Source organism: Petaurus breviceps, unplaced genomic scaffold, assembly GCF_028583685.1.
Source record: "Petaurus breviceps papuanus isolate PSGF00001 unplaced genomic scaffold, PetGlider_PUasm1.0 77, whole genome shotgun sequence".
Taxonomy (NCBI): domain Eukaryota; kingdom Metazoa; phylum Chordata; class Mammalia; order Diprotodontia; family Petauridae; genus Petaurus; species Petaurus breviceps.
In genome coordinates, this window is record NW_027186492.1 from 21,484,810 (window position 1) to 21,496,899 (window position 12,090).

The window sequence follows — 12,090 nt, forward strand, 5'->3', positions numbered from 1 at the left end:
GCGGCCAGGTGGTTCAGCGAGTAAGAGCACCGGCTCCAGTGTCGGGATGACCTGGAGATCGAATCCCGGGCTTAGATACTCAGCACCACACCCAGAAATAACTGGGCATGTAACCTTGAGCAAGTTACTTAATCCCAATTGCTTTAAAAAAAAATTAATATAGTCTGGCTCTGGATGATCTTTTCTCATGTTTTCATCAAAGATACTTTATATATATATATGGGCCTGAGGTCCCCTGGGAGAAGCAACATGTCTCATAAACAAATTTACTTATGCAGACAAATATGACGATGAGGAGTTCGAGTACCGGCACGTCATGTTGCCCAAGGACATAACCAAACTAGTCCCCAAGACCCATTTGATGTATGAGTGTGAGTGGAGGAACCTTGGTGTCCAGCAGAGTCAGGGATGGCTCCATTACATGATCCATGAACCAGACCCTCACATCTTGCTGTTCTGGTGGCCACTGCCCAAGAGGCCTAAGAAATGAAAGAGCATGCCACTTCTGTTCCAAGCTGTACATAGCTGTCCTTACCTGCTAACATCTTTCTGCTAATAGTGTTGCCTTCTTGTTTCTCACTTGGGATATTTAAGGGATGTTTAATACACTGTTTGAAAGTGCTGGTGACTCTCTTGTTTATTGAGCAAAGCTGACACCACCACAACTACCCCATTGGGTGCTCTGATGAATGTATCTTCAGCTGAGCTTTGCCTCCAAAAGTCATGGCAAGCTCTGTATCAAGCTGAACACACTGGGTAGATGGACAAAGCACCAAGAGTGACTGAAGACTCATCACTGCTTAGTTGTGGGGCATGTATAATTGTTGCTGTTTGTGTTTTTCTCCTGCCAGGTTGTGTACAAGGTGACTTAATGGGTTTATATTTTTATTTGTTGGAAACTTTTCATTTTGTTCAAGAAATGTCTGTTCTGTTTAAATCCCTTGAATAAAGAGGAAGTTTTTGTAATTCAAAATATATATATATATATATATATATATATATATATCACTTTAAATTTGTTTTTAAAATGATAAAGTAGGCATATGGGCTGGTAAGTATTCATATCAAATGACCTTTTTTTGGTAATGTTATCATTGAATAAAATCAATAAAATATGTTTTCTTCCTTTTGGTACCTCCTCCTTTTTTATATAAATTTATTTATTTGGTTTTTAGTTTTCCACATTCATTTCCACAAGATTTTGAGTTACAAATTTTCTCTCAATCCCTCCAATGCCCCCTACCCCAAGATGGCAAGCATACTGAATATCCCTTCTCCCAATCTGTCCCCCATTAGCTCCTTACTTTCTTGTAGGGCAAGATGGATTTCTATACCCCATTGCTTATGTATTTCATTTCCCAGTTGCATTAAAAACACAATTTTTAACTTTTGTTTTTTAAAACTTTGAGTTTCATATTCTCTCCCCTCTTCCCTTTTCACCCACCCCCACTGGGAAGACAAGCAATTCAATATATGTTGTACATGTGTAGTTACAAAAAACCTTTCCATAGTAGTTATATTGTGAAAAACTAACTGTATTTCCCTCCATTCTATTCCACCCCCCACTTATTCTATTTTCTCCTTTGTATCGGTCCCTTTTCAAAAGTGTTTGCTTCTAACTACCCTCTCCTGCAATCTTCCCTCCCTTCTATCATCTCCCCTCTTATCTACTTCCCTGCTACTTTGCTGTAGGGTAGGATACCCAATTGAGTGTGTATGTTATTCCCTCCTTAAGCCAAATCCAATGAGGGTAAGATTGACTCATTCCCTTTCACCTCCCTGCTCTTCCCCTCCATTGTAACAGCTTTCTCTTACCTCTTTTAAGTGAGATAAATTACCCTATTCTCTCCCTTTCTCTTTCACCCAATATAGTCCTCTCTTATCTCTTAATTTTATTTTTTAGATATCATCCTCTCCTATTCAACTCATCCTGTGCCCTCTGTCTATGTATACATGTAAAAAAAACCACATCTATATATATGTATATATATACACACACATACACCCACCTATACATACATACATATGTATGTGTGTATATATATATACATACATACACATATATGTTCCCTTCAACTGTCCTCATACTGAGAAAAGTCTCATGAGTCACAAATATTGTCTTTCCATGTAGGAATATAAATAGTTCAACTTTAACAAGTTCCTTGTTTTCTTTCCCTGTTTACCTTCTCATGTTTCCCTTGCTTTTTGTATCTGAAAGTCAAATATTCTGTTCAGCTCTGGTTTTTTCATCAAGAATGCTTGAAAGTCCTCTATTTCATTGAATGACCATATTTTCCCTTAAAGTATTATACTCAGTTTTTCTAGGTATGTGATTCTTGGTTTTAATCCTAGCTCCTTTGACCTTTAGAATACCATATTCCAGGGGTGGGTAGGTGGCATAGTGACTAAAGCACTGGCCCTGGAGTTGGAAGGACCTGCGTATGGTTCGGACACTTAACACACACATGCAAAAAAAAAAAAAACCCAAAAAACTAGCCGTGTAACCTTGGACAAGTTACTTAACCCCAATTTCCCTCCAAAAGGCAAAAAAAAAAAATCATAATCCAAGCCCTTTGATCCCTTAATGTAGAAGCAGCTAGATGTTGTGTCATCCTGATTGTGTTTCCACAATACTCAAATTGTTTCTTCCTGACTTCTTGTAATATTTTCTCCTTGACCTGGGAACTCTGGAATTTGGCTATAATATTCCTAGGAGTTTTCTTTTTGGAATCTTTTTCAAGAGGCGATTGGTGAATTCTTTTAATTTCTATTTTGTTCTCTGGTTCTAGAATATCAGGGCAGTTTTCCTTGAGAATTTCTTGAAAGATGATGTCTAAGGGCGGCTAGGTGGCGCAGTGAGTAAAGTGCTGGCCCTAGAGTCAGGAGGATCCGAGTTCGGTTCCGGCCTGAGACACACTTAACACCCACACAAAAATACTAGCCATGTAACCTTGGGCAAGTTACTTAACCCCAATCGCCCTCCAAAAAACAGGCAAAAAAAAAAAAAAGATGATGTCTAGGCTCTTTTTTTGATCATGGTTTTCAGGTAGTCCAATAATTTTTTAAATTATCCCTCCTGGATCTATTTTCCAGGTCTGTGCTTTTTCCAATGAAATATTTCACATTGTCCTCTATTTTTTTTCATTCCTCTGGATCTGTTTTATAGTATCTTAATTTCTCATAAAGTTATTACCTTCCATTTACTCCAATCTAATTTTGAAGGAATTATTCTCTTTAGTGAGTTTTTGAAATTCCTTTTTCATTTGGCCAATTTTGTTTTTTAAAGCATTCTTCTCCTCTTTGGCTTTTTGGATCTCTTTTGCCATTTGAGTTAGTCTGTTTTTTTAAGGGGTTATTTTCTCCAGTGTTTTTTTTTTTTTGGATCTCTTTTATTTGACTCATTTTTCATATTTTTCTTGCATCATTCTTATTTCTCTTCCCAATTTTTCCTCTATTTCATTTACTTGATTTTCAAAATCCTTCTTGAGCTCCTCCATGGCCTGCAATCAATTAATATTTTTCTTGGATGCTTTTGATGTAGGAGTTTTGACTTTGCTGTCTTTTTCTGGTTCTATGTTTTGATCATCTTTGTCAGCAAAAACTGATTCTATAGTATCATTAGACTTTCTCTGTTTGCTCATCTTTCCAGCCAATTAATTGACTTTTGAGCTCTTTGTCATGGTAGAACTCTGCTTCCAGAGTGGAGAGTCCTATGTCCCAAATTTCTGGGGTTTTGTGCAGCTGTTGTCAGAGCTTTTTCCAGGCCCCTTCTCTAAACCATGAGGATGATTGCCTCTCCACAGTCTCAACAAGCTCCATGGTAGCACTCCTTACCCCCAGGACTGCCACCCAAGACTGTGACTCAGATCCAAGCATGTCAAAGCAAGAACAATTACCCTCTGAGTGGTTGCTTGGTCCCCCTATGATCTGTAGACCTGGAGCTCAGGAGGCAGCCGTGTGGCAGCAGCTGCAGCCACCACTGCCACCTCCGCCACCCCGGGGGCAAAGGCCAGACCAAGCTCTTCCATTTTCTTTTTGGAATCTGTGTGTTGAGAAGTCCAAAAACCACCACAGCTGCCAGTGAATCATTCCCCTGAAGTCTGCTCCAGCCACTGTGTGCCACAGGTCTGGGCTGGCACATTTCACATGGGACTGCCATCTAGTCCCAGCCCATTGTGATAGACCCTTCCTGTCAGCCTTCCAGTGTGAAATTTATTTCTGTCATTTTGTGGGTTCTGTACCTCTAAAATTTGTTTAGAGTAATTTTTAATAGGTATTGGAGGTAGTTATTTTGGGAGCTCAAGCAAGTTCCTGCTTTTACTCTTCTATCTTGGCTCCACTCCCCCTCCTCCCCTTCTTTAGATATATTAATGGAGGTTTTCTGAAGTTTAAAAAAATTTATTTTTATATAATAATTCTCAGAAAAACATGGAAAGACCTACATAAAATGATGCAAAGTGAAATGAGAAAAATCAGGAGTATATCGTATATAGCAACAGCAATATTGTAAGGATGATCAACTATGAACAATTTAGCTAATCTGATCAAGACAGTACAATTCTAATGGACCCATGTTGGAAAATGCTATCCACCTACAGAAGGATAAATGATGAATTCTCAATGCAGACTGAAGCATATTTTTTTCACTTTTTATATTTTTCTTGTTTTATGTGAATGTGTTTTTCTTTTGCAACATAAATATGGAAATATGTTTTACATGACTCCACAGGTATAATCAATATCATATTGTTTGCCTTCTCAAGAGGTGGGGAGGGGAGGGAGGGAGAGAGAATTTGGGAATCAAAATTTTTATAAATGAATGTTAAGAAATGTTTATATGTAATTGGGAAATATTTAATGAAATAGGTAAATAAATATATGCGTGTATATCTGTATCTATATATATGTGTGTATGTGTGTACATATATATATTTTTTTCAAGTCTACTCTATATACCCTTAAATTCAATTAAATTGAATTAAATTTCTTTTCTCCCAACATAGCACTCTTATCACCCATTTCTGTGTCTTAATGCTCTCCCTACTCATCTCCACCCCTCGCAGTCTCTCTTTCTTCAAGACTCGAGTCAAATGCTGGCTTCTTCAGGAGGCCTTACTCAGTTAACCCAGCAACTAGAGCCTTTCTTTTAAGTATATTTTTTTCTACTTTCTAATCCAGAAACTACCATAAACAACAAACACTCTATGCATGCCTTGTATGTACCTATTTGTTTTCATCTTGTCTCCTCAGTTAGAATGTACTTTTACAAACAAGAACTGTTTTTGCCTTTCTTTTTACTTCAAGTACTTAGCAAAGTTCATGGCACACAGGTACTTAATGATTGATTGATTAGCTGATGTGATTCACATTTTTCCCATAATGTATCAACTTGTTGGATCCTAGACAAAGGTCTTACAGGTAGAATATCAACAATCTAAAAAGTGTGATTTTGAGCATCCTCTCTGTCCCATCTTTCTATACAACGACTGTGTTTGAGGAAATAAAAAGGAGTCCACACAGGACTGAGCATCATTTTTAATTTTTCTTTTTTTTCATAGGTTGCCATAGCCAAAGAATCCCATTTCCTAATGATGAAATTTCTGGTGATGAGCCTATCCTTGCTTATATTTGTTTGTCTTCAAAAATTAAACTTAGTCCGTTAATGCTCGTACCTTGTACCTCGTTACCTTATTAGAGCCTGCCAAAATTTGTGTTTCTCTGACCTGAGAGCTCAGCATCATCTCCATACCACAAGAATATAGAAGATGATGACTTCATACATCTTCATCAAGGACAAAATAAGAAAAAAATGGGTAAAATTTCAGGAGGAACAATTTCATTAAAGTATCTGTGTTTGCATGCACAGTAATGTGTGTGCCATTAAGAGTAAAGATAGAGTATTTTGTAACATTACCAAGAAGAGTCAATTTCCTTAAGGATATATAAGTCCAGAATGGTTATCTCCCTACAAAAAAGATCCAAACCATAATATAATTCATGCTCGGTGTAACACAGATAGACACATGCACAAAGTGCTTCAATTGGATGAGACACATTTCCAGAGAGATCATCTGGAAGCATCTCTCCACATGGAAGAAACTGCCCAGTCTCTCCTCCCACTAGAGAAAAACCAACCATGCTACTGCATGTGCTAGTAGTCCCTGCTCTGAGAGTATTTGCCTGGATTTCTTCTTTACTCTTATCTCTTCTCCCTGTATCATAGTTACTATGTTCTCCTCTTTTCCTTGCTTTCCAGTGCCTTAGATTGTAAAAATCAACGAGTTTAGTACATGACTCACAATCTTTCTCTCTTCCCTAGCTCTTGCCTTCAGACTAGGAGACTTCAACATACATATTTCCTCTTCCTCAAACTCCCAAGTGACTCAGCTCCTTAACTTACTCACCTCCCATAAGCTACTCTTCTACTCCACCTCAGCCACACACAGAGATGGTGATACCCTTGATCTTGCCACCAACTACAAGTGTACCACCTCCATGTTCAAGAACTCCAAATCCCCTTATCTGAAAATACTCTATTGACTTTTCATCTTTCCCTCGGCCTTAACTTAAAAAAACTGTACTCTTCATTCCTACTGTGACCTTCAATCCTTTGACCCTTCATTTCTCTCCTAGGCCATCTCCCCTGCATTGAACACTCTCTTCTCTTCTCCCCAGTGTCACTCCTTAGTGAACTAATTTAACTCTACACTGTCCTCCTCTTTTTTTTGAGGGGGGGCGCAATTGGGGTTAAGTGACTTGCCCAAACACACAGCTAGTAAGTGTGTCAAATTCTGAGGTCAGATTTGAACTCAGGTCCTCCTGACTCCTGGGCCGGTGCTCTATTGACTCCACCACCTAGCTGCCCCTCTTTCCTCCTTTCTTGAATTCCTATAGCACTTGGTGCTGATTATGCCTTGCCAAGTCTCAGCCTTGGAACACTCTTGCCATTTTTTATCTTGCTATGTATGTAGTGCTGAACAAAGGTGGAGAGAATCATAAAACTGTTTTGGCTGGGTTCATTACAAATTTATATTAGACTGTCTAAATTGGACCCTCACTGCTGCCAGGCAATCTTACTATACCTCCCTCATCAATGTATCTCACTCTCTAGAGCTTCTGCTCCAAATATTTTCATTCCTCCTCAAATTTTCAATGCCTTTTCTCCCCTTTGAGCTGAAGGTGACTCATTTTGTGGGAGAAATTAATGCTATTCATCATGAGCTCCATTTCATTCCCTCTTCCTCATCTTCTATCACTCAAATGCTTACTGCCACTATTTAATCCTTCACCTCTATCTCACATGATGAAAGGGTCTTACTCCTTACCAAGGCTAACTCCTTTACCTGATGAAGTAATCGCTTTCCATTCCATCTTCTCTAACAGGTTGCCCCTCTATCATCCCCACTATCACTCGTTATTTATCTTTCCCTCTCTACCGGCCCATTCCCTACTGCCTAAAAACATGTCCATGTCTCCCTCATCTTGAAAAAATACTCACTTGATTCTTCTATCCCCACTTCATCCTCTATCTCTTCTGTTCCTTGTACCTAAATTTCTGTAAAAGGCAATCTACAATAAGTATCTCCACTTTTTTTTACATCTACTTTCTTCTTAACCCCTTATAATATGGCTTCCAACCTTCTCATTCCACCAAAACTGCTCTCTCCAAATTTAAAATGATCTTTTAGTTGTCAAATCTAATGGCCTTTCCAAATCCTCATTCTTCTTGACTTTTCTGAAGCTTTGATACTGTTGGTCACCCTCTTTTCCTTGATACTCTCTTCTCTCTAGCTTTTTGGGACCCCATTCTCTCCTGGACCTCATCCTACCTATCTGACAGCTCATTCTCAGTCTCCTTTGCTGGGTTCTCATCCAGAACATGACCCTAAAGGTTCTCTCCTAAGGTTCTCTTCTCTTCTCCCTCTATACTACTTCACTTGATGACCTCATCAGTTCCCATGGATTTAATTACCATCACTATGCTGATAATTCTCAAATCTAATTATCCTGCCCCAACCTCTTTGTTCACCTCCACTCACACATTTCCAACTGCTTTTCAGACATCTCAAACTGGATATCCAGTAGGCATCTTAAATTCAATATGTCCAAAATGGAACTCATCATCATTCCTTCTAAACCCTCCTCTACTCCTGCCTTCCCCTTTACTGTCTAAGCCAACACCATCCTCCTGCTACTTCAGGTTCACAGCCTAGGAGTTGTTACTGACTCCTCACTATCGATATCTCACCATTCCTCCTCTCCCATATCCAATTTGTTGCCAAGGTCTGTTGATTTCACCTCTACAATATATCTCATATTTGGTCATTTCTCTCCTCCAACACTGGCACCATTTTGGTGCAGTGAACTATTGCCAAAGCCTATTGGTGCATCTATACTTACCTCAAGTATCTCCCCACTCCAATCCATCTTCCATTTAGCTACCAAAGTGATTTTCCAAAAGCTCAGATCCAACCATGTCATTCTTCTACTCAACAAATTCTGGTGGCTCCCTCTTGCCCCCAAGATCAAATGTAAAAATACTTGGGGTGGCTAGGTGGTACAATGAATAGAGCACTGGTCTGGAAGTCAGGGGGACCTGAGTTCAAATCCAGCCTCACATCCTTACTAGCCATGTGACCTCGGGCAAGTCACTTAACCCCAATTGCCCTGCCTTACCCCCTGTAAAATATGAAAAAAAATGTAAAAATACTCTGTGTGGCATTCAAAACCCTTCATAACCAAGTAGCCTCCTACCTTTCTAGTCTTCTTACACCTTACTACTCTTCACATATTCTTGAATCCACTCACACTGACCTCCTTGATGTTCCACAAACAAAACACTCCATCTCTCAATTCCAGGCATTTTTTTTCTAATTGTCCCCCATGCCTGGAATGCTCCCGCTTCTCATTTTTGCCTACTGACTTCCTAGGCTTCCTTTAAATCCCAATTGAAATCCCATCTTTTACAAGAAGGCTTTCTCAACTTATCTTCATTCTAGCACCTTCCATTAATTATTTTCTATTTATGCTGTATAACTTGCTTTGTATATATGTGTTTGCTTGTTGTCTCCCCCATTAGATTGTAAACTCGTTGAGGGTAGAGACCTTCTTTTGTCTCTTTTGTATCCACAATGCTTAGCACAGTGGCTCTTGATAAATGTTTTTGATTGAGAGCAGGACCTGTGTCTTATCTACCTTAATAGCTCCAGTGCTGAGCACAGTAACTTATGTAACAGTAACATGGTAGGTGCTTAAAATGTATGTTGAATGAATGAATGATTGAATAAACAATACTTGCCTTCCTTTCTGGGCCTACAGCTTAAGAAGCTGTCTGTGAGGAATTGTTAAATTCTCAAACTGATTGAAAGCAAGGGTATGAGCTAGAACAAGGATTCCCAAAGTGTGTTCTTTGGACTATTAGCAATTCCCTCATATCACCTACATGATTTGTGAATTAATATCCCAATTTTTATAATATTTCATCATTACCATGCTTTGTTATAGGCATAAATGAATCATTGATTTATTCTAGTTAACAAAAATTTGATGTTACTTCATTGCTATCTCATCTAAAATTGCAGGCTCCTTCTTATTAATTCTGTTGAGACTTTTCTATGGTTGAAAGTAAATGAACAGATGGACTAGGCAGACTTCAGGGCCTTTTGCCCCCAACAAAGTGGTGTGCAGTCTGAAAAATTTTGAGAGACAAAACACCAAATAACCTCAGAGGTCCTGTGCAATTATATGTTTCTGTGACTCTCTGACCTAGCAGTTCCCACACTGACTTTAATGAGATTGATGGAGACCTTGCTGTTTAGCTCTTAAAGAAAATGCTATATTTATAGAGCACATCTTGAACTCAATCATTACCCACAGCACCCCAGTTAGCAAGATGAGTGTTATTACTCACTATTTCAGTCATATAAATGTGACATTTTAGAGCTAGAAATGACCTAAGAGATTATGCAGTTCTGCCTCCTAATTTAAAAAATAAGAAGATTCCGATTCATAGAGGTTAAGAGATTTGTCCAAGGTCATATAGTTAGTTCATAGCAGAATCAGTCCTAGAACCCATCCATGTCTTCTGACTTCCAACCCAATCCCACTTTCTACTATATTAAGCCTCAGTATTTTTTCAGCACCTGTTCTGTACCCAGTCATATAATGACTGTAACAGTTACAAAGAAGTATAAGAAGAACTTATATCTAGTTGGGAAGATCATCCCTGATATGTATGAAGCAATTAATTAGTCATACTATACCAGATGACTTTCACCTTGGTAATGTGGAGAAAATTAGGGATGTGGTCTTCCTGGGGGAGCATGGTCACTCTGGCACAACTTATGGTAATCAACTGCTGAAGGTGCAGCAAGGATATGAATGCATGAATAGAGCTGTTAACACATGGGTGGTGCAGAGTAGAGGGAGGAAGTCAAGTTGAAGAAGGGATCAAGGGTTTCAATGGATGAAGGCAGTGCCCTAAGAAAAAGCCAGGGGTAGAGAGACATGGGAGTGGTGCAAGGCTAGGTGGTGAAAAAGGAAGGGTATGGAAATGTGAGATTAGCCAAAATCTCTGCCATTAATAGGAAAAGATATTTCTCCAGGAAGTTATCAGTATGCTCTAAATTACCTGCCCTGGAGTAAAACCCCAGCTTTTGTGCCCTAGTTAAAATTCTGAGGATTGAGGACTCAAAGATAAAGTTGTGATGAAAACTGTACCAGAACTCAGTATGAAAGTCCCCTAGGCTGTTTGCATCATCAAAGAAATTATTCTAGTGACCTTTCACCTGAAATTAACATTTTACCTAATAAAAGGATTAAATCTAAGGTTAATCATTTTTCATAGATTTATCTGCATTCTATTGGGTAAAGAGACACTAACAGCACCCCTCATGTACCAAGTCAGTCTCTTCATGATGTAGTATGATGAACGTGAAGAGAGTCTCATAGAAACTTAAAGCTAGGATGGAATGATAGAGATCAATTTTTTCTAGGCCTTTCATAAACCTCAAGTTTGGAAAGGGGCAGGGAAAGGAAAGGGAGCAATAATTTATTTTCACCAGGCACTATGCTAAGGGATTTACAAATATTATTTCATTTGATCCTCTCAACAACCCTGGAAGGTCAGTGCTATTTTTATCTGCATTTTACAGAGGAGGAAACTGAAGCAAACAGAGGTTAAGTGACTTGCCCAAGGTGACAGAGCTAACAAGTACCTGAGACTGAATTTGAACTCAGGTCTTCCTGACCCTAGGTCTAACATTCTCTAATGAATAACAACTCTAAAGAATAGAAATTTGCAACTTTCTCCAGCTATGTTGGGCAACTTGGGAGCAGGAACATAAAAATCACATGGTAAGGTTTATCCAAGGGCTAGAGGGAACAAGCATTTATTATGCACCTACTATGCATCTGTAGCAGCAAGCACCCCATCATCCCCAGGGTGGCTGCCAACACAGGTTCTTAGATCTGCTTTGCTAAAGGAAAGCAACTCAAAATGGGTTAACAAGGTTACTTTAATCAGTCAAACATATATCGTTTACCTAGTTCAGGGGAAAAAGGTCAGCACCCTGAACTTCAGAGCATACAGAAAGAATTATCAAGACAGAGAAGATCAAGTGGACAGGTTTCCAAACTGTCCAACCATTATATCCATACCAAATCACAGTTACCATCAACATCTGGGTTTTTCAAAGCCGGGGCTACAACAATGGCTTCCCAGAGTCTCATCTGATCAAATCACACAACACTTCTCAAAGAGCCCCAAAACAAAGCTGCACATCAGGGTTTATATAGCCTTCTCCTGGGTCAGAGAATGTAACAATCCCTCAACCCACTGCCTAATGAAAAAGTATCTCCTGAGAAACAAGCCTCCCACCCCAGGCTCCAGGGGCACTTTAGCCTAGGGGCAGGGAAGATCTTAAAAATTTACATTCCCATGACAGCATCTGACACAATAAGTGCTTTAAAAAGGGGAGGTGATTTACTCAAGGTCATACTGGTAGTGGCACAATTACTATAACCTCATTTTTCTAGTGATCAGTTCTGCACTCTTTGATGATGATAGATGGTATTTATTTAGTTCCTTAT

General features: G+C 39.0%; 1 pseudogene; it reads left to right on the forward strand.

Annotated features, from left to right (window-relative positions):
* The first annotated feature begins 249 nt into the window (after window positions 1-249).
* On the forward strand, window positions 250-620 carry LOC138175360 (cyclin-dependent kinases regulatory subunit 1 pseudogene; annotated as a pseudogene).
* Window positions 621-12,090: the final 11,470 nt, after the last annotated feature.